The 27764-nt window shown below is 41.4% G+C and overlaps 1 pseudogene; it reads left to right on the forward strand.

Annotated features, from left to right (window-relative positions):
• The first annotated feature begins 24837 nt into the window (after window positions 1–24837).
• Window positions 24838–26625, forward strand: LOC117518156 (annotated as a pseudogene).
• The last annotated feature ends 1139 nt before the right edge of the window (window positions 26626–27764 follow it).

Below are 27764 nucleotides of genomic sequence, written 5' to 3' on the forward strand. Positions count from 1 at the left end.
TTTATCTCAGTGGTGTCATTTGTGACTCTGGGTCCTCTGCTTTTGAGATCAAGAGACACCTTGGAAGAACTTATGGAATCACAAGGTCCTTGGACAGAGATGTATGGTGATGCTGACACCTTTTCAGGAGAATGAGAAGTGAAGTCTTTTCAGTCATAGTACTTCTTACCTTACTGTACTGTTGTCAGATTTGAACACTTAAAGGTACTGTAACTAAGGCAACTGAATGTCTTTGGAACTAGGTCTCTAGGTCAGGATCCTTGAATTGTTATTTACAGAGAATCAGATGAGATATACATCCTGCAATGTGAGAAAATGTCACAATTAAGGAGGTGATAGTCTCAACAAAATTGATGTCTAACGATGGTCTCTCAGGTGTTGAGAGGCAGGATTGTGGCCAGAGGATCCTAGGTTCAATTCCCCATCAGACTAGAAAATCGCTAAGGTCCCTTTGGTAAGGTCCTTACTCCCCAAGTTGGTCCCGGTGTGCAGTTGAGCGCTTTACATGGCAACAATTTGACATCAATGTGTGAGTGTGTATGTAAATGGGTGAATGTGAAGCATCATTGTAAAGCACTTTGAGTATCTGTGTCAGGTTGAAAAGTGCCATAGAAATGCATTGTGCTATTGTGTTCATTTACCATTATCATCAGTTGCAATGTTTTAGTCACATAGTGTGCTACAGTGAGTGTGATCCATGATGCAGGTCACTCAGTGTTGAGGACCTCTTGGAAAAGGGGACACACACACATATATCACCTGGCTGTGGCAAAGAGCTGACTGCTTTTGCTAGGTGATGAAAGATCACCTGTCTCTCTGGGTAGTTGCAGTCCAGGCCCTGGAGTGGTTCCATGGCCATTGTGTGGTGAATGGGCTGATGCGCGACATCAGCACATGCTCTCAGACCTGAACTGTTTTCTAGAACAGACTCAACGTTAAAGCACAGTAGAGATATTTTCAGTAGGATTGAGGTCAGGACTTTAGGAAGGTTATTCCAAAAGCTTAATGTTGCTTTATTTATCCATTGCACAGCCAGCTTTGATATGGAGTTAGGGGGTTTCTGCTCTGTTGAAACACTCAGTTGTGTCCAGGTTTCAACCATCTTGTGGCTCATAATCCCTTTGTTTTGTCCTACCATGATAACTAACAATTTCTCATCAAAATAATAATTACATTATTACAGATACAGGGTTCTTGCAAGAACCATTTTAATGCCATGTAAATTACGTGATCGTGACTCACGGCCGGGGGTTCGGGGGCCCCAGTGGGGGTCATGGGGGCACAGCCCTCTGAAGCTATAGGGCTTTATACATCTAAAATGTTATTGACAAGCCCATTTGAACTAATTTTGAGTGATTTTAGATGCATTGAAAGAAAGAATAATAGACCAAAAAATTACATTTATGTTGTAATATTTGTAATACCAAAGTTCTTTTTTAAATGTTTCTGTCAATATCTAGTTAATAAATAAATAACGTTGAAAAGGTTAAAAAAACATAAATATTTGATGGGCATATAGCAGTTGATCTCTTGTTAAAAAATGACACACTGTACCTTTTAAATCCTGTGAAGCAGGTAGAGTTTTCTGTCATGACAGTTTTTTCCAACATGTTTCAGTGGGATAGTATTATTATTATTATTATTTATTTTTAAACAATATAACGTCTAATTGCCCGTCTGAGTATATTATCAGCATCTGCTGACACAGAAGCAACTCTGGATTATGAAACATTTTCTGGAGGATTTTTTTTCCCTTTAAGTCAGAGTGGAGTGCGTCTGTCTGCTCTAATCTCTTCTTTCAGCATTCTGTGGGTTCACAGATCGCTGAGAGCCGCTGACTGCTGTTGTCTCTGGTGTTTGCGCTTAGATACGAAGAAAATGAGAAATATATTTTTCATAAATAAAACAAAAGTATGACTGTATAAGCTTGAAATGCGATCGAATTGGTAAATTTTTCAGCATCATTTCAGTTCCTTTTTTCAAAAATCCATGGTGGGGCGAGACAACCAATTTGAACGTGAGAGCCAGGTGGAAATTTGCTGTACTGAGCGGCACCGCCCACCATAGCTAGAACCCTGTACAGATAACATAATTACATAATAATTATGATTAAACAAATTAAAATGGCTGTTTGTTATTTTGAAATTTTATTTTCATTTTCTGTAAAATATAATATCTTTAATTGTATATCTGTAATTCACATGTTTGTCTTTGGCTCATCATCCTCCATCCAGATTAATTTATGGCACTTCAAAGGAAAGAACTTGGGCACCTCTGAGACTTTGAGGCTGAGCTGAAGAATTCCACCAGCTTCCACTTTATTTCACTGTGCTTTGGTGGTTCTGTGGTTGTTCCCGGTCATCCAAACCAACTTCCTCCTGGCTCAGGGTGACAGGAGGTCTTCTAGCAGATCATGGAAAAGTGCTATAACAGCTCCCAGCGGCGTGTACTTTGGTATATATATATATATATATATATATATATATATATATATATATATATATATATATATATATATTATATATATATATATATATTTTTTTTTTTTTTTTTTCTCTCCAAAAGATGATCTTGGAATTTACAGTTGTTTAGAGAGTCTTAAGACACATTCCAGTCATATAGAGCTACAATCTTCTGCACTTTTCCACTGTACTGTGTGTTAGTCATTCTAATGAGTTCTGTCAAAAACAAACCTTTGATATTGGCACAGAAAAGCCACCAGCTGCAGCCAATTATGATCACTCATGGGCAGTTAAAAGGCCATGGCAAGTTAACAGACATTTTGGAATTTTTAGTACGACTGAATTAATCATCTAAGTGGAAATATACATCTTTTAAACCCTGTATTGACTTCAGCAAACACTAAATAAATTAAAAGTTGTGCACCAAATTCTTGGATTAAAGATGCACGCTCCACAATTATTCTGTCCCACAAAAAGAACAAGTCAATGAAAGCCCATTTAAATTAATAAAAATTAAGTAACAAGATAAAAAAAGTAAGCAGCAAAAAAAAAAAAAAGAGACAAGAAGGTAAAGATTAAAAATAAGTAACACCAGTGTAGAACAGAATGTCGTATGAGCATTGTGTTCTTTATCATTTGTAGTTGTTTAATTAAAATATTAAGATCCTGTTGTCTTACGTACAGTTTGTACATGGTTCAGATCAAATCATTTTCTCATGTTGTGCAAATCTTAGAATATTTGTAGATCACCCAATGTGCATTTGCAGGTAGGAGACAAATTAACTCTACAGGAAGTTAGCTTGAGTTAGCAAAGGTTAGCGTGCAAGCTAATGTCTGCAATGACCTGTAAATGACTCCACAGGTGTTATCAGGTTCCAAAAACAGCATGTTCAGTGTTAGAAGTGTTTATTTCTTGCTAGCTTTTACAACGCCAATTCCAATGAAGTTGGGACAACTGTAACATGTAAATAAAAATAGAATTCAATGATTTGAAAATCCTCTTCAACCTATATTCAATTGAATACGCCACAAAAGACAAGATATATAATATTCAAACTGATCCACTTTATGTTTTTGTTCAAATATTTGCTCATTTTGAAATGGATGCCTGCAACACGTTTCAAAAAAGCTGGAACAGTGGTATGTTACCACTGTGTTACATCACCTTTCCTTCTTACAACACTCAATAAGCATTTGGGAACTGAGGACACTAATTGTTGAAGCTTTGTAGGTGGAATTCTTTCTCATTCTTGCTTGATGTACGACTTCAGTTGTTCAACAGTCCAAGGTCTCTGTTGTCGTATTTTGCACTTCATAATGTGACACACATTTTCAATGAGCGACAGGTCTGGACTGCAGGCAGGCCAGTCTAGTACCCGCACTCTTTTACTACGAAGCCACGCTGTTGTAACACGTGCAGAATGGGCTTGGCATTGTCTTGCTGAAATAAGCAGTGACGTCCCTGAAAAAGACGTTGCTTGGATGGCAGCATGTGTTGCTCCAAAACCTGGATGTACCTTTCAGCATTGATGGTGCCATCACAGATGTGTAGTTGCCCATGGCCATGGGCACTAACATACCCCCATACCATCACAGATGCTGGCTTTTGAACTTTGCGCTGGTAACAATCTGGATGGTCTTTTTCTCTTTTGTCCAGAGGACACAACGTCCATGATTTCCAAAAACAATTTGAAATGTGGACTCATCAAGCCACAGCACACTTTTCCACTTTGCATCTGTCCATTTCAAATGAGCTCGGGCCCAGAGAAGGCGGCGGTGGCATTTCTGGATGTTGTTGATGTATGCTTTCGCTTGCATGGTAGAGTTTTAACTTGCACTTGTAGATGTAGCGACGAACTGTGTTAACTGACAATGGTTTTCTGGAGTGTTCCTGAGCCCATGCGGTAAGATCCTTTACACAATGATGTTGGTTTTTAATGCAGTGCTGCCTGATCGACTATTTTTTTCACACAGTTGTTCACAAAGTGGTGATCTCCTCGCCTCACTTTGCTTGTGAACAGCTGAGACTTTTGGGGATGCTCCTTTATACCCATCATGACACTCACAATTAGTGTCCTCAGTCCCCAAAAGCTTATTGAGTGTTGTTAGAAGGAAAGGTGATGTAACACAGTAGTAAACATACAACTGTCCCAGCTTTTTAAAACGTGTTACAGGCATCCATTTCAAAATGAGAAAATATTTGCACAAAAACAATAAAGCTTATCTGTATGAACATTAAATATCTTGTCTTTGTGGTATATTCAGTCGAATATAGGTTGAAGAGGATTTGCAAATCATTGTATCTGTTTTTATTACATTGCAGCAGCAGTTCCCTTGAGTAAACAAAATTTCCACCACCAACTTCTGAAGTGACTACATCTGCACAATGTGTGCAGTACATCCATTCATTAATTTTCTGAGTACACATATTCCACTTAAAGGTCATGGGCCGTGGGGGCAAGAGGCGCAGTTGACCCCAGCCAGACCACCAGATTATCATAGAGCTCGTGCGGTACGATAAGTGACAGACGTGAAAAGAAACTTGATGAATACACACCAAAACTACTGGAGAGGCTAGCACTCATGCAGTAGTTGAAGTAGTAGTCTCTTTAAAGGGGTCAAAATCAGTGGTGAAAGTAAGATTAGATTCTTGCAGGAACTGTGCTACTCCAAAATTTTTTTGCTTGTGCACTTCATGCAGTCACATCATATTAATGATATTAAAGACTGCTCTTTCTTGACTTTGAGATTTTTAAATTCTGTGCACGACCTTGAGTGCATGATGTATGATGTTAGACACATGATGTAATTTATGGCAAAACATTATTTTTGTCAAAATGTTGACAAGAAAACCTGTAAAGCCTACTTTTAGTACACAGAAAATTCACACGTATTGATAAGGGAATCGATAATGGCATCGATATTGATAAAATCTTATCAATACCCATTCCTAGTCCAGCCTTTCACTGTGCAGTAATGTGAAGACTAATGATGGGTCCTTGAAGCTGAAAGCACCTCTGTAAAACAAAAGTGAAAAACCTGCATGCGTGTGACTACTGAGTGTTTTTTTTTTTTTTAAATCATAGCAAAGTTTTATTTCATTTTGTGTGAAAACCAGATTGATGGTAAAGCGGGGCTCCGGCTGTATGTGTCAACAATGAATCTGCATGTCACTGTGAAGGTTTTTCTTGTATATAATGTACAGTAGTATGATCTAGGAGCACCGTTCAAACTTTTGTATAAGCATGTCTGTGCCAAATGAGATTATTGTGTTCAAGTGCAGTGTTGTGTTCAAAGGCATGAACGTTATACAACTTTTACAACTGTACTTGACGGCTGTGCATCTCTGAATGTGTCTCAGTGTTATCATATTATAAAAAGCTGACTGATTGTAATTCTGTGAGCGTCATTTAACTGGAAATGTAGTGTTTTGACTTGAGGTATTGTTGCTATGTGAGGTCAAAGGTCAGAAACTAACCACAGTTCCCAAGATAACAGAGACTAAAAATGATTTTGACACATCTGGTTGAGGTGTGAGCGGGTGGAGGGGACGCTTATTAAATGTGGCAGGGACAGAATGTAGTGTCTGCATATGAAACAAAATCAATACTCAAATGTGAAATCTTCACACTGCAGCGAGGATCCTGGTGTTAAAGATGCTTTTATTGTCTGACAGCAAAGCAGGAGCCAAGTGACTTCAGGGCTTTGACCTCTTGCATATTTTCAGCACAGATGAACAAAATCTCTGAAACAACATCCTTTGGGATCGACAACCGCCAGGAAATAACAGCGACACTGGATGCTTTGGGAATTTTTTTTTTTATTTGGGAGACAAACAAGCCCCCTGACAGGCTTTGAGTGTGGGACTCTCATACAGCACACAGAAAGTGTGTTGGTTACTACTGTGTCTTCTTTTCATGAACAAATGCCATGCATCTCAGAAGTTATGTATTCTAATTAAGAAACAGTGATGCACAGTGATGTGCCATTTTAAGCACAGAACAGATAAGAAAAGATCAGTGTCTTTTTTTTATTTTGCAAGTTTGTTTTTTGTATTGCAGCTTCCTTCAGCAGATGGCTGTCGAGTCTGTGAGATAGGTCAGGCAGACAACTTGATGTGCTTGCTCTACTTACAGTGACAAGCCTCACTCTACATAATGATGACTCACTTAAGACTAGAACACACGGTCCAGACTTGGACTAGATCAGAGGTCTTCAACTCATTCCAGAAAGAGCAGAGAGGGTGATGTTTATCAGTGAAATCACCTGGTGGAGTGGAAAAATCTGCACCCTCTTGGCCCTTTCTGGAATGAGTTGAAGACCTCTGGATACTAAAGACTCCCTCCAAATTGGACAGGCTGTTTAAGATGCAAATTTTCCAGCTCCTCATCTGCCTCTCAAATGCTAACACTGCTGCATTCATGTCACTGCTCTATTTCAGCCACACCTTCACCCCAGCATCCACCCGTTGGCTCAAAATGGGAAAATGTGTATTATCTAATCTAGGGCTACAGCTATCGATTATTTTAGTAATCGAATATTCTATTGATTATTCTGGCGATTAATCAAGTAATCGGATACATTTTTCAATTTAAATTTATTTTCATTTATATAGCGCCAAATCACAACAGAGTTGCCTCAAGGCCCTTCACACAAGTAAGGTCTAACCTTACTAACCCCCAGAGCAACAGTAGTAAGCAAAACCCCCTCTGAGGAAGAAACCTCAAGCAGACCAGACTCAAAGGGGTGACCCTCTGCTTGGGTCATGCTACAGACACAAATTACAGAACAATTCACAAAACGAATATATAGGAAAAGCTGTTGGTGCACAGGACAGGAGGTTCTCCAGCACAATTACTAAAAGCACTTTTGCATTTTTAAACAACATCAATAGTCCAGGGCTCTCCCTAAAGCCCCGTTTACACATAGACGGTAAGAGCTCCCGGAAGCGTCCTGGAAGAGTTTTTGGCTGTCTTAAGGATCACATGCCGTTGTTAACGCCGGCACTAGGGGGCGTGGCTTAGTTCTGGCTTTACTGGGAATCGTCGAAAAAATTATTCACCATGTCGAATAATCTGGGAGCGCTCCCGGAGAATTCACGTGACCATGGAGACAACGCGAACAACGGTGTTTGATACTTTTTAATCGCTGTTTCATCCTTCCCCTCCCGGTAGTACCGCAGTTTACACCGCCATAATTGGCGGCCGGCATTGTATCCCTAACCAACGGCGTGTAAAACGGCGAAAGAGCTCACATCGGCGTCCTCAGGGGCGTTTTAACCGGCGAGAGAGGCAGACAAAACGGCAGCGCTAGCAGACAGTACGCCGTTCTAAACACCACCTCCCGGTTAACGGCGTTCCAAATGGCCAATAGGCGGCGGTCAATATAAAAATGCTAGCACGCTGGATGCAGGCCTCTCACTTGCGGCCAGCTCCAGATATTTTTGCAGAGAAGCTCCAGTATGCCTCCTAAAAGAAAATTCGCAGCGGCAAGGACTTACCAAGAGGTCTGGTTCAGAAGCAGAGGAGAGGTCTGTGGTGGAGACGAGCAACACGTTGAGGAGGGAGAAAAGGAGAGAAAAAGAAAAGGCTGAGAGATGAGCTCCCTCCCCCTGCAGTGACAGCTGCTTCAGCCTATTATACTCTGGGGGCGGTGCCTATATGCAAAAGTTCCTGGAGTAACGCAGGATTTGCCTGGATAAATCCAGCGGTACACAGGGCATTAATCGCAGCAGCAGAACACCGCCGTTCTCACGCGCGTCTTAACCTGCGATTGTAAAGGATAGAACTGGGTATTAACCCCCGTTGCCTGACGTGTGCCGGATGCTACGGCGTCAAAACGCCGCTTTATTCGGCAGATTTAGCGGCGTTTTATCCGCATATTTGCGGCTACTATGGTGCTCAAACGCCGGCGAAATGCTCCGCCCCTTTCCACTGCGAAAACAGCCGGAACTACCACAAAATTCGGTCTACGTACTACCCGCCGACAAAACCATCTATGTGTAACCTGGGCTTAAACAATGCCACTGTGCCAAAGTCTTGACATTTTGCTGAAATGGAGATGGGATGTGGCTTTGTGTTCGTCCCCCCCCCTCCAACTTGTAAAATGTAACCATTTTTGAGTTATTTTTTTAAAAGGTTGGTGGACTGGGTCCCTGCATGGATTTTAAATTTTTTATCCCTCTTTCTCTGCAATTCAGCAGATGCATTTCAGCTGGAGGTTGAACATACAAGCCTTACAGCCATTTTTTTTTTAATTTAAGTTACCGTGTTTGTAAACCGTTGTGTGTTGCCCAAAAAAGCAAAAATTAAAAAAGCAACCTGCCCGCCTGGTCAATAGTCACTCCCCGCGTCAAGGGGACCGTGTGTTTTTTAAAAAATAGACAAACACACTGCTTCGCTTTAAATGTGCAGTAAGTCTATTTCAGATGATCAGTGTGGCCCCTCTTTCTCTTGAAAGGCTTTATTTTACTCTGTGTTGCGTTAGCTGTAACTTTTAGTGCTAAATTGATTAGCTGTTACACAGCCTGAGCACAAACTGCGCATGCTCTAGTCTTCTTCTGTTTTTTTTCTGGGGACATAACAGCGCCACACACAGGCCTGGCATGTGTACTACAATATTAAATGGAGCTTCGAGGCACAGAATTTGCCTCGAACATTTTTTGTAATCGAATTATTCAAGTTACTCGACTAATCGTTTCAGCCCTAATGTAATCATCACTCCCTAATACCACAAGTGAGTATCTGTTGGGAGTCATGAGGTCAGAGCCTCGACAACAAACTCAAACTATGTTCAGCTGCTGCCATAAATATGCTTAAACAAGAGTTGTCTGACTGAACTGCTTTGTGGTGTGTGTGTTTGTCACAGTTACTAATATAAGATTTGTGTGTTTATTTCCTGTCTGTACTATGAGCCTCAGAGGTTCCCTGGGACAAGCTCCTTAAAGGAAATGTTGATTTTTTTTTTTTCTTTGTGAGTCATTATTAGGACTCCAGCCTCTGAGGGCTCCACTCACTCATTCATGTTTTAAAATGACTGGGGGTTGTGACATGAACTTTTCCCTCCAATGGCTCACGCTGTGACTTACTAGCCATCACTGAAGTACATATCTGCTTAATTGGTGAGACATACCTTCTGCTGGAGCCACATGAGAACTGGCTGTCATTGATGGGAGGGTAGGCGGGGCAAACTGAAGCTCCTCCCTATCTAATGCAACAGACATGGGAACAGATTGTTTCTTCAGGCACTTACAAATATAATAGATTGGTTGCCCTGGGACAGTGATTAAACTGTTACAGTGTTGCACAATAACCCTGTTTTGGTTTGGTTTTGCACAGCAAGATTTATTGGCAAAATAAAAGCTGTGTTAGGAACATCACGGCTGTTGTAAACCTCCACTGGTCTGGACCAGTGTCACTGAATTCCATCTGTACTCCACATGAATAGGTGACTCCAAGGGCATCTCCAAGTGTTGGTCAGGTTGCAAAGGATTTCATGGCCACCCAGCTGCCTCCACCAGCCATAAGCCCCAGACATTCTGATTTCTTTTGAAGGAAACCCCTTAAAATATCACATGGATTTGAGGCAGAATATTTTATATTTAAGGGTATATTCTCAAGAAAAGAAAGGATTTCTGTGAATGACTTTGAGATAAAACTATGTACAAAGATAAACTCTCTACACCATATTGTTTACTGTACAATAAAATCATAAAAAAATGAGTATGACACCTGATGTGTTTATGTAATTACATAAACAGTTCAGATACATGTCTTCATATATAATATCATTTGTAAATTTATTAAAAATAAAAAAACTAAGAAATCACATGTACGTAAGTATTCACACCCTTTGCTTAATACTTTTTTGATGCACTTTTGGCAGCAATTACAGCCTCAAGTGTTTTTGAATATGATGCCACAAGCTTGGTGCACCTATCTTTGGGCAGTTTTGTTCATTCCTCTTTGCAGCACCTCTCAAGATCCATCAGGTTGGATGGGAAGCGTCAGTGCACAGACATTTTCAGATCTCTCCAGAGATACTGAATTGGATCCAGGTCTTGGCTCTGGCTGGGCCTCACAAGAACATTCACAGAGTTGTCCAGAATTTTTCGGGAAAAAAAAAATTTCATCCATTTTGAAGGTCGACTGTAACAACAATATGTAGAAAAAGTGAAGTGCTGTGAATACTTTCTGGATGCACAGTACATACAAAGCGAGTACAAGATGTATCCATGCACATTTAAGTAGGAACTAGATAATTCCATGACAGCAGTAGGATGAACTGAGTTTTATTTCCATGATGATAATGGTTGCATCAGGTTCATGCACCGCTGAAATAATGAAGTTCCCAAATCGGTCGGCTTAAAAGGGGCCTTATGTTTGTGATATTTTGGATGACACTTGGCAATGAAACACTGTCTCACCAATGGTATTCCATTTAAAGACACTCTGCTTTTCACCATTTTTTTTGAAGCCATCGGTTGTTGTGACCACTGGACTCAATATGTATATGGCTGCTTAGGGTCCTATCTCACTGGGCGATTGCATGGGATTCGCTTGGTTTCATGTGACATTTGCTGGGTGGCACCAGCATCACGCCTGGATTTTGAATTTTTCAAAGTTGGTGAGGCGACAAGGCTCCTCTGGCCTCAATAAAAAGATGGTTATGTTCAGAAGAATGCACATACAGTCCCACAAAGCTCGAACAATACAACATGTTTCAAAGATGATAAGCTACATATATTTAGAAAGTACAAAGAGAATAAACCCCCTGCTGTCCACTGAAAAGGCTTCTGAAGCCCATGTGTCACTGTTAAATGATAATTACTCCACGGCTGGAATTACTTGTTTGGGTCCAGTCCTCACAGTCATTTTAGATAATAGAGTCCTTTTTGAGAATGGTCTGAGTGACAGCCAGAGTCAGTTTTATTTGGCGGCAAAATGCATTTGTCAAATAATAAGAAAAAAAATCATTATTGTGTTGGGTTGTGAACAGTGCAATAAGTTTGTTTTCTACTTCTGTGAACCTCGGTAGACTCTGCAAAAAAAAAGAAAAAAAAAGAAAAGAAAAGAAAAAGAAGTATCCTGATTTTCTGTCAAGTCCTTAACGCGATCAGCATGGAAATATTCTCAGTGAATTTCTGCACAGTTCTACAGTAGGCTTGGGAGGATAAAAAACAACACATTCAAATCAAGTGTGGGAGCATGTGCTGGTGCCACGCATGATTGCATCCACAGCACCATGGAACCGTCTTGGGCCCCGCATGACAACCGCCTCGGCAGGCAACCAGTCCATGCCCACCTCTTGACAATAACCATCCATAGCAGTGTTCAGAATAATAGTGGTGCTATGTGACTAAAAAGATTAATCCAGGTTTTGAGTATATTTCTTATTGTTAGATGGGAATCAAGGTACCAGTAGATTCAGTAGATTCTCACAAATCCAACAAGACCAAGCATTCATGATATGCACACTCTTAAGGCTATGAAATTGGGCTATTAGTAAAAAAAAGTAGAAAAGGGGGTGTTCACAATAATAGTGTGACATTCAGTCAGTGAGTTCGTCAATTTTGTGGAACAAACAGGTGTGAATCAGTGTCCCCTATGTAAGGATGAAGCCAGTACCTGTTGAACATGCTTTTCTCTTTGAAAGCCTGAGGAAAATGGGACGTTCAAGACATTGTTCAGAAGAACAGCATAGTTTGATTAAAAGTTGATTGGTGAGGGGAAAACTTATACGCAGGTGCAAAAAATTATAGGCTGTTCATCTACAATGATCTCCAATGCTTTAAAATGGACAAAAAAAAACAGAGATGCGTGGAAGAAAACAGAAACCAACCATCAAAATGGATAGAAGAATAACCAGAATGGCAAAGGCTCACCCATTGATCAGCTCCAGGATGATCAAAGACAGTCTGTGTGAGCTAATTTATTTGCAAGAATCCCCCGCAAAGTCCCTCTGTTAAATAAAACATGTGCAGAAGAGGTTACAATTAGCCAAAGAACACATCAACTGGCCTAAAGAAATGGAGGAATATTTTGTGGACTGATGAGAGTAAAATTGTTCTTTTTGGGTCCAAGGGCCGCAGACAGTTTGTGAGACGACCCCCAAACTCTGAATTCAAGCCACAGTTCACAGTGAAGACAGTGAAGCATGGTGGTGCAAGCATCATTATATGGGCATGTTTCTCCTACTATGGTGTTGGGCCTATATATCGCATACCAGGTATCATGGATCAGTTTGGATATGTCAAAATGCTTGAAGAGGTCATGTTGCCTTATGCTGAAGAGGACATGCCCTTGAAATGGGTGTTTCAACAAGACAATGACCCCAAGCACACTAGTAAACGAGCAAAATCTTGGTTCCAAACCAACAAAATTAATGTTTTGGAGTGGCCTGCCCAATCCCCGGACCTAAATCCAATTGAGAACTTGTGGGGTAGGTGGTGGGAGGTGATGGTTTAGGTTAAGGTGTTGGGCTTGAGTCCAGAAGATCATGGGTTCAAATCCCCGCCTGACTGGAAAATCACTAAGGGCCCTTGGGCAAGGCCTTTAATCCCCTATTGCTCCCGGTGTGTAGTGAGCGCCTTGTATGGCAGCACCCTGACATCGGGGTGAATGTGAGGCATTATTGTAAAGCTCTTTGAGCGTCTGATACAGATGGAAAAGCGCTATATAAATGCAGTCCATTTACCATTCCATTTAAAATGAATGCCTCGCAGATGTGAAGAAATCATGAAAAACTGTGGTTGTACAACTAAATATTAGTTTAGTGAACAATGACTTGAACGTCCCATTTTCCTCAGGCTTTGAAAGAGAAAAGCATGTTCAACAGGTGCTGGCTTCATCCTTAAATAGGGGACACCTGATTCACACCTGTTTGTTCCACAAAACTGACAGACTCACTGACTGAATGCCACACTACTATTATTGTGAACACCCCTTTTCTACTTTTTTTTTACTAATAGCCCAATTTCATAGCCTTAAGAGTGTGCATATCATGAATGCTTGGTCTTGTTGGATTTGTGAGAATCTGACATTTTGTCTGATATTGAGAATCTATTGAAGGCTGATATATGGACAAAAAGATGGTTATGATGAGCAGGAAGATGCTGTTTGTCCTAATTTGTGCCGTGGTGGCTTTGAATGAAGCTGTTGATCTGGATGCCAGACACGGTTGTCCTGTTGGTTGGACCCACTTCAACAGCCGCTGTTTCCTCTACGTCTCTTGTGCCATGAGCTGGACTGAGGCTAAGGAACACTGTCAAGACACTGTCAAGACAGCAGACATTTTATTTTATTTATTTATTTTTGTACCCTGGTCCTGGTTTTTGTCCCTTTTTGGTTTTATTTCCTGGTATTGTTATTGTTCGTTTGTGATTCACCCTCAGTGTTACATTATTCCCTCCATGCCTCTTGTGTCTCCTTTCCTGAGTTCACACTTTACTCAGCACGTGTCCAGAGAATGGTTTATTTGCTCTCATCCTTTTTATTTTCTCCCTCCCATCATCATCTTTTTCTCCACATCTTTTATGTTCCTTTTCATGCCTCCTCTGCACTCATGGATTTATTTTAGTTTCTCTGCAAATCTGGCTTTCTTTTTTCTTTTTTTTTAAATTGTTGCTATATTTACCAGTTCTTCTGGCATTGATTCTCTAAGCCCTCATGGCAGTGCGTCGCTGTCATTGATTGACGGATGTCCTTTAAAAGGTGCTCCTTTTTTACAGTCCACAATACTGTAGATCATCGTTGGTCCCATTCCACATTCTTGCCGTTCCTAGTGAGTGTTAGTGTCACTTTTTTCTCACGTGTTTTCAAAGTGTCTTTCAACTGAGTACCTTCACAAGAACTGTCCAGGTAATTGCCCAGTGTTCCCATGTGTATTCCAACATGTGCCATATTGTATTCCCAGTGCCTCCAGTGACTACGCTCAGTGCTGTGACCTCACTTTTTTAGACCTCTGCTTTGTATTTCTTGATTTGAGTTTTTTTTTCTTTTGTTTAAACATCTAAGGATACTGTATCCAGTATTTTGGATACAGTTGCTGATATTTTGTTGGACCGCCTTCTGGTCATGATTCTAACCCAGTGTTTCAACATATTGTTAGTTTTCTCAGTACTTCTTATGCTATTATTATTATTATTATTACTGTTAACTACCTTGTATGTAGAACTCTGAACTTTTAATTTGAATTTAATTTAAACTTTATTTAACCAAGAGACCTCTTTTGCAAAGGAGACACGGACAATTATAAAGTTTCCAGTTCACCTAACCTGCATGTCTTTAAATGTGGGAGGAAACCGGAGCACATGAAGAAAACCCATGCAAACATGGGGAAAACTTGCAAACTCCACACAGAAGGGCCACAGGTCAGCATGCTGCCTATTCCTCAGGTTGAAAACAAAGTCTGTGTTTAACATAATCCAACACTGTTGCTCACTACAAAGGGGTTTCCAACCAAATCCTTGAACTGTGACACTGATGTTCCCTTACAATGCAAGTAACACCCCGTTTACACTGAATCCACAACTGATGTGGATGTGTGATCGAAAAGTGGCCTCTGCTCACCATCACTCTCACTAGCTCTCACCGGGATTGCAGGCTGGTCACAGTGGGGTCTCCATGGTCAGAACAAAGATCCCTCCTTGTCGCCATCACTCTCCATCGGTCTCCAACAGGTGCACGCGTGTATTGAACTGTTTAAAACAGCAGTTGTGCAACCGGTTAAAAAATACATGGGTCTCGTTAACCTTCAGAGGTCCCAACCCATTCCCAACCTGATCCTATTGATCGTAATAGACGCTCAATTAACTCTGCATGGGGTTTCATCACTGATAGCTGATATTAACATATATTTCACTTGCACAATTCAGTTGCAATGCACGCTCGGTATAAACACAAATAACAGGTCAGACTGGAGACCAGCCAAGAATTTTGACAGTTGACAACATGTCATATCTACATGATTTACCTACGTTATTCGTTCTACATGATTCATGTGTATGATTATTCTTTAACTATTGTGATGATTATATAGATCAGACCTATTGTGTTTGCTATTTATTATCAGCACAAGTGTTGAATAAACGTTGCTGGTGTAGTGAGTAAATGAGTTGTTATTTCAATGCATTTTCATTTATAGCTCCAAATCTCAAGGCGCTGCAAGTAAGGTCTAACCATACCAACCTCTAGAGCAAACACAGGAGACACTCTGAGGAAGAAACCTCAAGCAGACCAGACTCAAAGGGGCGACCTTCTGCTTGGCCCATGCTACAGACACAAATTACAAAACAATTCACAAAACGAACATACAGGAAATGTTGCCGGTGCACAGGACAGGAGGGTTTCAGAAACAGACACCACACCCATCTCTGGATTGGAGCCACACCTCAAACAGAGAGAGAGAGAGAGAGAGAAAATAATAAATCAGGCATCATGTTATTAAATGGAGTTAACAATACTTATTCTCTATTTTTGTTGTAATGTGATAAATATCTTATTACATGTCTGTTTATGTATCACGCCCTGTATCATGAATGTATCTGTATCAGCCTGAGTCCGAAGGACATGTGATAAGGTATACATATTTGATATTATTTCATTAAAAGACCCCCCCCCCCCATAACATATGTATATCTTCATTATGCTTACCCTGTTCCTACTTCTGTGCTGGACCTTTTTTTTTTAAATACTTTTGCCCAAAGCCTTCACAGCCAGATGCTCAATTTCACACTGACATTCTCTAATTATTTAATCAATTTGGGACTGGGAGCAAATTTGAGTTTAGTCTTACAGGAAGGAGCAGTGAATAAATCCACTGATCTTTTACTTTTTGAAGAGCCTGCTCCACTATCTGAGCCTCGGTTGCCTCGTTTGATATGATGAATTCTTTACACCAGTATTCTCAAATCTTTACAGACCAACGACCATTTAACCTTAAAAATGTTTCAACAGAGCACCTAACTCTCCAGATATGCAAAACAAGCGTTATGTTTACCACTTAAACAGTACATTACAAATTACAACCTAATATTGCCAACTTTACAAATAGCTTTAGATCTGTCCACGCCCCTATTTAAATATGCAAATTTATTTAAATAGACCCTGGAACTCCTCTCTCTGTCCGATCATTCTGCATTAACAAAGAAAATAAATTTTTATTGAGTGTGAGCAAGAGATACTAGTAAATGAAGGTGGAGACATGCAGGGATATTTTATTTGGTACCCTGTTAACTGGGATAAATACACCAGCTGCTGATGTCCTCACCCGGGGATGTGCTGGAATCACAAGAGGAAATTGTGAGCACAATCGGTGGCATCAACGATTATCTAGATCAAATGATTAATGTCTTTAGTAATATCAATGAAACAATAAATGCACTTGTGAATAAGTGAATTTTGTCCTTGCCTCTTTACATGGTTGAAATCACATGCTGCCAGGCCTGTATGGTTTCCAGGGGTGGGTTGAAGTTGACAGGTATGGCATCTGGTTCCTCTGGTGGAGGGATGTTCTGCTCTGGCAGTGGTATGCTGTGGCAGTGTGCCACATTGTGGAGTACACCACACGTCATCACAATGAGATACACCTTTTCAGGTCAGTATAGTAGCACACACACACCCCCGACCTGCAAGCAGCACCACTGTCCCTTCAGCAGGCCGATTGCCCTCTCTACTACTGTCCAAGTGTAGGAATGGAGTTCATTGTACCCGGACCGGGCGCCATGAGGGGGCGTTTGGGGGCGACGCCCCCTCACATCATCAACCCCGCCCCCTTGGATGTGATGCACTGGCTAAATTGGAGAGCAGCGCGCGCCAGCTAGCCGGCACGACAAATGTTAAGTGAGCCAACTTTTTATGTACGCGTTACGTGTTGTGTATCTCCGTAAAAAGTGATAATAATGCAAATAACATGCTGTTTCGTGCGGCATGCATTTTCTTAGTCCCTCCATTCATGGCCAGTCGACCACAATGACAGATATTAAAGTTATGTATTGTTGTAAATATATCTACATGAAAGGTTTATCTTTGACCCGTTGTGTGACTGTCATGGCCAATTGAGCTGTGTTTGCACTTGTGATGGAGGGCTGTATGTGGGGTTAATCTACTGTCTCGTATTGTTTCTCAGATCAGTTGTTGGTTTGGTTTTGTGGTATGCAGGAGACCGAGGGTCTATACGTTCAAATAATAATTAAAATACTGTCATCACTCTTTACTCTTACTCAGTCAGTCTCTTACAACAGTGTAGCCTAAATACACAAGCTTTCCAGGAGCGTACCCAATTCATTATGCACGCTCAGAGCCACGTCCCCTCTAGTGCGCACTTTTTTTGGGGGGGGGCGACCCCGCCCCCTGTGATAAACTCATTGCTCCCTTAATATTTTTTTTCTGGTGCCGGGCCTGATTGTACTGCCTCTCTTGGTTAGTGTTGGGGTTCATTAGCGGGGTCATCAGCTACATTCTTAAAAGGGTAGACATGGTCCCCTGGTCAGATGAAGGCAGAATACAATACACCACTTAAATGAACTATACTATTAATAAGTGCAGAGGTGCACCGCGGCTGATAATGTGTGACATTCACAACTTTAAACATGTGCTTACTGACAAATACTGAACATAGGGAGACAATCGGGGGCTTGTCAACAAACAAAAAAGAATAATCAAAAACATATTTGAATGTGCACATGCCCAAATACGCATTGCACTTGTTTTCATTTGGGACAATTACACAAATAAACTATACTTACTGATTAGATTAGATAGAATTTTATTGATCCCTTGGGAAGACTCCCTTGGGGAGACTGAGGTTCCAGCAGCATTGTATAGCAGCACACAGGGTATGAAGCACACAGTGATGTGCACGTAACACTGATGACTTCTTTTTACATCAATAACAGTTTCCCAGCATCACCGCTAAGTGTCGCCAAAGGAACAATAGCTGTGGAAGCGTGCGTATGCCAGCCATGAAGTTGGTGTGGGGCACCGCACATTTCCATGGTTATTTCACTTTTGATACGTCTGGATGTTAGCGTGGAGGACGTATGCCATGTTTTGTGTGTATGCAACCTTTGTACATTTTGCCCCAGGTCATTTCCACCTTCACCTTGGCCATGCTATGGGCCACACTGAATCACGTTTAGGCTCCAGGTCAGCGTATGGTCTTATAAATGTGGGCAGACATGGACACCCCTGTTCCTCAGGAGGTATCCCTAATTGCACATACAAAGCTATTAGTGTCAGAGAGGGTTTCAGCAGATATGTGATAAGAGATGACGCTGTTTCCAAATGCATCATACCCTGCTCAAAGTTGGTGCACAGTGTGTAGCCTCCACACTGGTTATTGTATATGTTGCATCGCAGATTATCTGCCAGTTACGTAGGTACGTGTGTGTGTTATACATAAAGTCTTTAGAGTATTTCCTTGTGTCACTGAAAAGCTGGATGTCCAGCAATTTCTTCCTTTTAAACTCGGACAAGACAGAAATGATGGTTCTTGGTCCAGCAAGACATCAGCATCAGTTTGACCAGCTAACACTCAACCTAGGCTCGTGTGTCATACATCACACTGACAAAGTGAGGAACCTTAGGGTGATTTTTGATCCCACGCTGTCCTTTGACCTGCACATTAGAAATATTACGAGGACTGCTTTCTTCCACCTGCGAGACGTGAAAATTCATCCCATCCTGTCTATGGCTGATGCTGAGACCCTGATTCATGCATTTGTCTATTCTAGATTGGACTATTGCAATGTTCTATTTTCTGGTTTACCACAGTCCAGCATTAGGGGTCTCCAATTGGTTCAAAATGCTGCGGCCAGACTTTTGACATGAAGCAGAAAGTTTGACCACATTACACCCATTGGCGTCTCTTCACTGGCTTCCTGTCCCAATGAGATCAGATTTTAAGGTTCTGCTATTAACCTATAAATTATTCACGGACTGGCACCTCCCTGCTTAGCTGATCTAATTAAACCCTATGTACTGGCCTGGGCTCTGCTCTCGCAGGGTGCAGGACTACTTTGTGTCCCTAGGGTGAATAAAAAAGTCTGTGGGTCACAGAGCTTTCTCTTATTGTGCCCCTGTTCTGTGGAATGATCTCCCTGTGTCAATAAAACAGTCAGATTCTGTGGAGACTTTCAAGTCCAGACTTAAGACGCACTTATTTTCCCTTTTGTATGACTAACATACTGGCATAGTGCATACGGTACTATGCTTTCTACCCTTTCAAATTCATTTTATTAGTAAACAGAGCGGGTCGCGACCTCAACTTTATCTAAAATCTGGGTCTTTTAGTGAAGCTTACGGCTAGTGGTCAGCGATCACCTTATCATTTCTTCTGTTTTTCTTGTTGCTTAATGGTGACAAATTAAACCTTATGTGGGAAAGTGTAGTGACACGGACCCACAACAGGGGGCGCAAATGAACGGACAATAGAAATGCCAAAAGATAATTTAATGTTGTGAAAATGTGCACAACGGAATACAGATAACACTTTAGGTAACAGTCAATTGAATCAGTGACGTGTGGGCAGGCTCAAGGATAGGAGACACCTGTCCAGAAAGAGTCGGGCCCCACATGTTTCCACTGCCAGCGGAGACCTGCAATACACCTGAGCCGCCAAGTCCTGAGTCCCCAGGTGGCCACCGCCTCCAGCTGTCGGATCGGGTACTGCTGGCAGGAAGCACAAACAGATCAAGTGGGTGTGTGTACACCCAGCAAACAGTCAGCAAACTCACAGTTCCTTCCTGAGGGAAAAGTCCTCCACTCCCAGGTAGCAGGAAAACTGAATACAGGCAGTACCTAATGTAATACTCAGGAAATTTAAGAGTGGAAACACCAGCTCCTCCAAATTCCCACAAAACCAGCTCCAAGCTGAAAGTATTCAGAAGGTTACGACTGCAAAGAGTTCAGAAGTAATTATGTGCATACGGCACAGAGACGGCTGAGAGGTTTACCTGTTGGGTAAGCTGATTTGTCGGCAGAGATGTGGTGTCTCCTCCAGGCTTTTATGGTGATGCTGAGTATGGTGAGTGGTGACAGCTGTCAGCTCCGGCTCCTGGGGCTCCTCTGCGGCGGCTGCGCCCTCTGGTGCCTGAAGCCTGCCTTCAGGAAGGGCGCCCTCTGGTGTTGGGCCAGCAGTACCTCCTCTTCGGGCGGCCCACACAACAGAACCCCCCCCCAACGGGCACCTCGTGGCGCCCGATCAGGCTTGTCGGGATGCCGCTGGTAGAAGTCTGCCAAGAGGGCCGGGTCCAGGATGAAGCTCCTCTTCACCCAGGAGCGTTCATCAGGTCCGTAACCCTCCCAGTCCACCAGATATTGGAATCCCCAGCTCCTCCGACGAACATCCAGGAGCCTGCGAAAGGTCCACGCAGGCTCACCGTCAATGATGCGGGCAGGAGGCGGCGCTGGTCCGGGGGTGCAGAGGTTCGAGGTGTGACACAGCTTGATCCTGGAAACATGAAAAACTGGATGTATCCGCAGTGAAGCTGGTAGCCTCAGCTTCACTGTGGCTGGACTGAGGACTTTGACGATGGGAAATGGTCCGATGAATTTGTCCTTCAATTTCTGGGATTCAGTGTGCAGAATTGGAAACCCTCTCCCCCTTACTACACCTCGATATCCTTTCTATGAATATCACAAACAGGATTGGTGACATGGCACAGCCCTGGCAGAGTTGTTTGACTACCTCAGTGACTTCCACCAGGGAAATTGATGATGATCCTCCATCAGCTTCCAGCTCTGCCTCTACTACAGCGGGTGCTGCAGTCTGATGCAGGAGTTCCTCGAAGTCTTCTTTCCAGTGCCCGATTACCTCCTCAGTTGATGTCAACTGAGTCCCATCCTTTCTGTAAACAGCTTGGATGGTTCCCCGTTTGCCTCTCCTGAGGTGTCTCATGATCCGCTAGAAGCACATTGGTGCCGTGGTGCATATTCCAGAAATATACCTTAGTAATATTAAAAAAAATATCTATTTCTGTGGCCTTTTCTGCCTTATCAGATTTTGCTACTTGTATAAGGTGGCAGCATAATTTGACAGTATTTGCTCTGTTAGTTTTCCTACCTTGTTAGAAAATAATGCTACTGTTATATTTTACTAAACAAAATTAAATGACCCAATGAAACAACATTATTATTGAGTTATTGTTTACTATCATAAAGTAATCAGCTATATGCCTAAATTCTAAAATTTTTCAACTTTTCAGAATTTTTGCTCTCAGAAGCACTTTATGCCATCACGAAATGGAGTGAGATTGGTTTGGTATTGACAGATATGATTTTGTCTTAAGGTGCAAAGGGTTGCTAGTAGTACAAGCATGAATCAAAAATCTATGCACAATAGTATATAATGATAGAATAGCTTAGTTTTCACAATCAAAGAACTCTGGGTAGCATAAAATATTAGGAATTTCACATTAAGTTGGGTTGGGTCACATATTCAGTTAGTTAATTGTTTCTGACATGAGAATTTTTGTATTAACACAATACAGATATTTAATACAATATTTTTGTATCAATAAATATGTACAAACTGGAATATTTGTGGAGATAAAAAAAATGAATTTAGCATTTTTTCATAGGAAATATTTACAAAAAAAGTCTTCTTTATTTAGCTGTAATTCCATTGTTTGACAGTCAAGTAATTATTTTATTTTGTTTAATTTTATTCATTTATGAATCAGTCCGCAGGGGGCTGGAGTTCCATCATTTTGCATTGGAAATAGGAGTCATGTGCCTTTACAATGAATGCTTGAGAATCCATTATTGGTGTCCTGATGTAGTTCCATGCCATCGCTTAGGCAGGGGAGTTTAAAATTGCTGCTTAATCACAGTTGAAGACCATCAATGACTCATAATGAGAGGAGAAATCCAGCTGTTGCAACTGCTGAGAGACATTCGTTGGCTCAGTGGCAAGAAAAGCTAAAAACGCAGAGAAGAAAGGTAAATGGAACGCTGCTAAATGACACAGTTAAGAATGAAAAGAGGTGAAAGGAAAATGGAAGCAGTGCAAAGAGAATGAGTGATGCAGAAGAATGTCAGAAGAGCAGATAAATAGAAACCAGATGTCTCTTTCACACTTGGTGAATGTTACTCTCAGCCTGACGTTCCTCTTCTCTCTTTGACTTTACTGACACACAGTGACACAATACAGTGCATCCAGAAAGTATTCACAGCGCTTCACTTTTTCCACATTTTGTTATATTGCAGCCTTTTTCCAAAATGGTGTAAATTCATTTTGTCCCTCAAAATTCTACTCACAACACCCCATAATGACAACATGACAAAAAGTTATTTTGAAGTTTTTGCAAATTTATTAAAAAAAAAAAAAAAAACTAAGAAAACACATGTACGTAAGTATTCACACCCTTTGCTCAATACTTTGTTGATGCTCCTTTGGCAGCAATTACAGCCTCAAGTTTTTGAATATGATGCCACAAGCTTGCCACCTATATTCCTCTTTGCAGCACCTCTCAAGCTCCATCAGGTTGGATGGGTGTGTCGGTGCACAGCCATTTTCAGATCTCTCCAGAGATGTTTGGTTGGATTCAGGTCTGGGCTCTGGCTGGGCCACTCAAGAACATTCACAGAGTTGTCCTGAAGCCATTCCTTTGATAACTTGGCTGTGTGCTGAGGGTGATTGTCCTGCTGAAAGATGAACCATTGCTCCAGTCTGAAGACAAGAGCATTCTGGAGCAGGTTTTCATCCAGGATGTCTCTGTACATTGCTGCATTCATCTTTCCCTCAATCCTAACTAGTCTCCCAGTTCCTACCACTGAAAAATCCCCACAGCATGATGCTGCCACCACCATGCTTCACTGTAGGGATGGTGCCTGGTTTCCTCCAAACATGACACCTGGCATGTTTTGTTTCTCATGGTCTGAGAGTCCTTCAGGTGCTTTATAGCAAACTCCAGACAGGCTGCCATGTGCCTCTGGTCAGTCTACTGTATAGGCCTGATTGGCACCTCCCTGACTAAGGCCCTTCTTCCCCAATCACTCAGTTTAGATGGGCAGCCAGAGTCTTGGTGGATCCAAACTTCATTCATTTATGGATGATGGAGGCCACTGTGCTGATTGGGACTTTCAAATCAGTAGACATGTTTCTGTACCCTTGTCCAGATTTGTGCCTCGTGACAATCCAGTCTTGGAGGTCTGCAGACAATTCCTAGTTTTTACTCTGACATGCACTGTCAACTGTGTGACCTTATATGTAGTCAGGTGTGTGACTTTCCAAATCATGTCCAATCAACTGAATTTACCCCAGGTGGACTCCAATTAAGCTGCAGAAACATCTCAAGGATGATCTGTGGAAACAGGATGCACCAGAGCTCAATTTTAAGCTTCATGACAAAGGCCGTGAATAGTTATGTACATGTGATTTCTTTTGTTGTTTTTTTTAAATAAATTTGCAAAAATCTAAAAAAAAAAAAAAAAAAAAAAAAGGGGGGGACCTTTGAGCCTTATTCCAAAATGGATGAAATTCACTAAGGAGCGTATTTTTCCTCAAACTACCACACGCAATACCCCATAATGACAAAAGGTTTTTATGAGATTACTCTCATAAAAATTTGGTTTTTATGAGATCTGAGGAGGTGCTGGTCTGTGAAGTCCTTGTATGGATGACTGCTAGCATAATATTGACTGTCAGTGTTGGTGCAGGAGTTATGGCCTAGCTGTTAAGCGTGCTTGTTACCAGTGTGGAAAGTTCCTGGTTCAAGACCACCCGCTCATTCCCTATGTAATGTGGAATTGTGTCAGGAAGGGTATGTGGCGTAAAACATGTGCCTAATCAACATGCAGATCCACGTTGGTCCTGCTGTGGTGACCTTGGGTCAAACAAGGGAGAAGCCAAAGGGACTTACTTTATGATACAAAATCTCTGTCAAGTAACTCTGAAGTCTTGGTATTCACAGGTGAAATCCCATGTTTTATCCCAGTTCAGACAGGGGCTTGATCTGGGTCTTGTAGTGCCACGAGCTGAAAATGCCAAGACAGTGACAGTGTTGCACCCCTGTCTACTGTCTACCAGCAGGTACCCATAATTTGCAGTTATCTCATTAATGTTCCATGTTTGCATAGACTTGGTGTTGGGTAAGGCTGTGGATGCCAGTGACTTAGGTGCATTTGTTGGTGAGGAAAGGTTTACTGATCTTCAATTTGTAGATGATGCTGTGATTTTTGCAAAATGAATGGATGTCCTGATTGCAACCACTGAGAAGCTGAGCCAGGAAAGCACCTGACTTTGTGATAGTCTTGAATCGAAAGTAAGATCCAGGCTTTCAGTGACTTCTTGGATTTGGTCCTGAGAAGTGTATCTGTATGTGGATTGTAGAGACATTCAGTTAGTTTGACAGTGACATTAATGTCTCTGGGCTCTCTGCTTTTCAAATCAAGAGGCACCTGGGAAAACCTTATGGAGTCCTGAGGTCACTGGACAGAGGTGATTGTGATGCTGATACCTTTGCAGGAGAAGAAATCCAAGTCTTTAGGGTCCCCATGTTTCCTGTCTCACGATATGGTTGTGAGAGTTGCACACTAACCAGTGACCTAAGATGATGAGTGGATGTCTGTGGTACTAGGTGTCTTCAGAAGAACCTTGGGTCCCGCTGGAATGACATTGTCAGCAATGAATAGTTACTTCAGGAGATGACTTATGGAGATGAGGAATTTCACTTTGTGAGGGAACATCAGGTATGACATTTTGGCCATGTAACATGGTATTACAATGGTGACTCCACATTGTGATGTTATTCAGCCATCAGTGATGGACGATGGAATTATTTAACTGTCCAACCCTAGTGGTTGTCTGCCCGGGTGGTTGCCATCTAGGAACCACAATGGTTGCACAATGTGGTGGACATTAACCTGCTTTCAGTCTTTCCAAGGTTCCTGCAGACAGACTGTGTGTATGTCTGCAGGATTATGCAATGACAAAGTGCAGTGCCTCCTTGAGTAACAAGGTCCACACTGCAAACCAGAGGTGGGACAAAGTCACTGTCAAGTCATTCTTAAGTTATCAATCTGCAAGTCCCAAGTAAAGTCTCAAGTCAGCTTGCAAACAGTTGGTGGTCATTATAACTTGAGATTTGACTTGGGACTTGCTGATTCATGACTTGAAAGTGACTTGATGGTGACTTCATCCCACCTCTGCTACAAATTATTACATTCCTGAGGCTATCTCTCCTCTTATGTGGATGTACACCTACTGTACCCACCCTAAGGGCTCTGACTTTGAGCTTATTTGAAATGGGCTTGTGTTATGTATAGGGCATTACTGTAAGTGACACTTCTACCACTCTTTTCACACAGGTTCAATACAGAGCCCAACGAAAAATGACCCACCAGGCTGTGATCAAGATGTTGGCAGTGTGGGTGTTGGCCTTCCTCCTCTACGGACCTGCCATCATCTTCTGGGAGGTCATCGTTGGTCAGAGTGTGGTTCCAGCCCATGAGTGTTACGCTGAGTTTTATTTCACCTGGTACTTCTTACTCAGTGCTTCGACTTTCGAGTTCTTCTCCCCATTTGTGTCAGTAACCTTCTTCAACCTTAGCATCTACCTGAACATCCACCGCAGGAATAAGAGCTGGGTACCAGGCGAGGACTGCGTGAAATCCAAGAGGAACATTAGAAAGCAGAGACAGTGGATCATTGTCTGTATTTTTTATGAAAACACGGAAAGTGTCATCCAGTGAGCCCGCAGCTATTTCAGCAGTTATCCAGGATGATGAAGTTCAGTCTCCTCCTTCCAGCGCAGATCCTAATAGCAGCCAGATCTTTATGGAGGGGGTGAAGTTTTCTCCTTGCAGGAAAAACTCCAGTCTCTTTCAGCCCACGGCCTTCTCTATGGCACTTAGCCACAGAGTACAGGGATCTCTTCTTTCCCGAGATAAAAAAATCGCCAAGTCTTTGGCCATTATTGTCTGTATTTTTGCGATTTGCTGGGCTCCATACACTTTGTTAATGATTATTCGTGCTGCCTGTAGGGGTACAATGTGTGTCAACTACTGGTATGAGATTACATTTGGGCTCCTCTGGTTAAACCTCTGCCATCAACCTTTTTTGTACCTCTCTGCCCACACCAGCTTTCGAAGGGCTTTGCAAAGATTCTGTGTCCCAAACGACAGTCGTCCAGCCTCAGATTCATGTGCAGTCTTGTAGCTGAATTCAGTTGTACTTCCACATGTTATAAATGCAGAAGTCAAACACTTTTAAAATCAACATTTTAAGTCACACCTGTAAAAACGAAAAAACCTCAAAGAAGAAGAAGAAAAAAAACATATAGGCCACTTTTTTCTGTAGTATCAGCTTTTTAAGTTGGGATTTTGTGCACTGTTGTATACTTTTTATTATAGGCATTTGTTCTTTTATTGTTGGATTTTTTTGGTTTGTTTGTTTGCTTGATAAATTGTTATTATAATTATTGTTATAAAAAAGAAAACAGATGCTTTAATATACAAGTTGCACTAGAGTATAAAATCACAGGACCCCCAAACTAGTAAAAAACAAACAAAAAAAAAGCTGCAACTTATATTCTGGAAAATACCGCAGTGTTCTTCCATCAACATTTTCTTTAAATAAAAGGAAGAAAGAAAGTCTTCATTAAAGTGAGTTTTGCAAAAAAAAAAAAAAAAAAAAAAAAAAAAAAAAAAAAAAAATTATATATATATATATATATATATATATTATATATATATATATATATATATATATATATATCTATATATATATATATATATATATATTGAGACAGTAAAACATATAAAGTCCTGAAGAAAAGCATGACACTCCCCACCCCCCATAATTCTAAGGTCGAACACTGGCATCTTTCACAGTATGTGTAGCAGCTCAGTGCATTGCGATCCTCTTGCGATTCTTTGTCAATGTTAGATATTCCAGAGGTCAAACACACTTCGCCCTATTAGGATGGGACTGATTTTTTTATGGGGAGGTGGAGTATCTGTATATATTTATGGATGTTTGCACAAGATAAGTTTGGTGTAAATGATATAGATGAGAGTACTTGAATCCATACTTGAAATAAACTGCGGAAAATTACTGACATCTCCATTCGCATAGGATTAAAATAGCCTCAGGTAGTTTTCTTCTGCTTATTTTATAAAAGGTTAAAGGTGCTGGAATTTGTACCAACATATGAATGGGCACTGAGAAATAATGACTGACATGATGCATTCAGACTGGAACTCTAGTAATAATTATTTTACCCCACCTCCTCATATAAAATTAACAATGACTGAATAGGGCTTTTGTTTCTTCGCCATGCTGTGACAAAGCCACTGCAGC

Source organism: Thalassophryne amazonica, chromosome 10, assembly GCF_902500255.1.
Source record: "Thalassophryne amazonica chromosome 10, fThaAma1.1, whole genome shotgun sequence".
Classification (NCBI taxonomy): Eukaryota; Metazoa; Chordata; class Actinopteri; order Batrachoidiformes; family Batrachoididae; genus Thalassophryne; species Thalassophryne amazonica.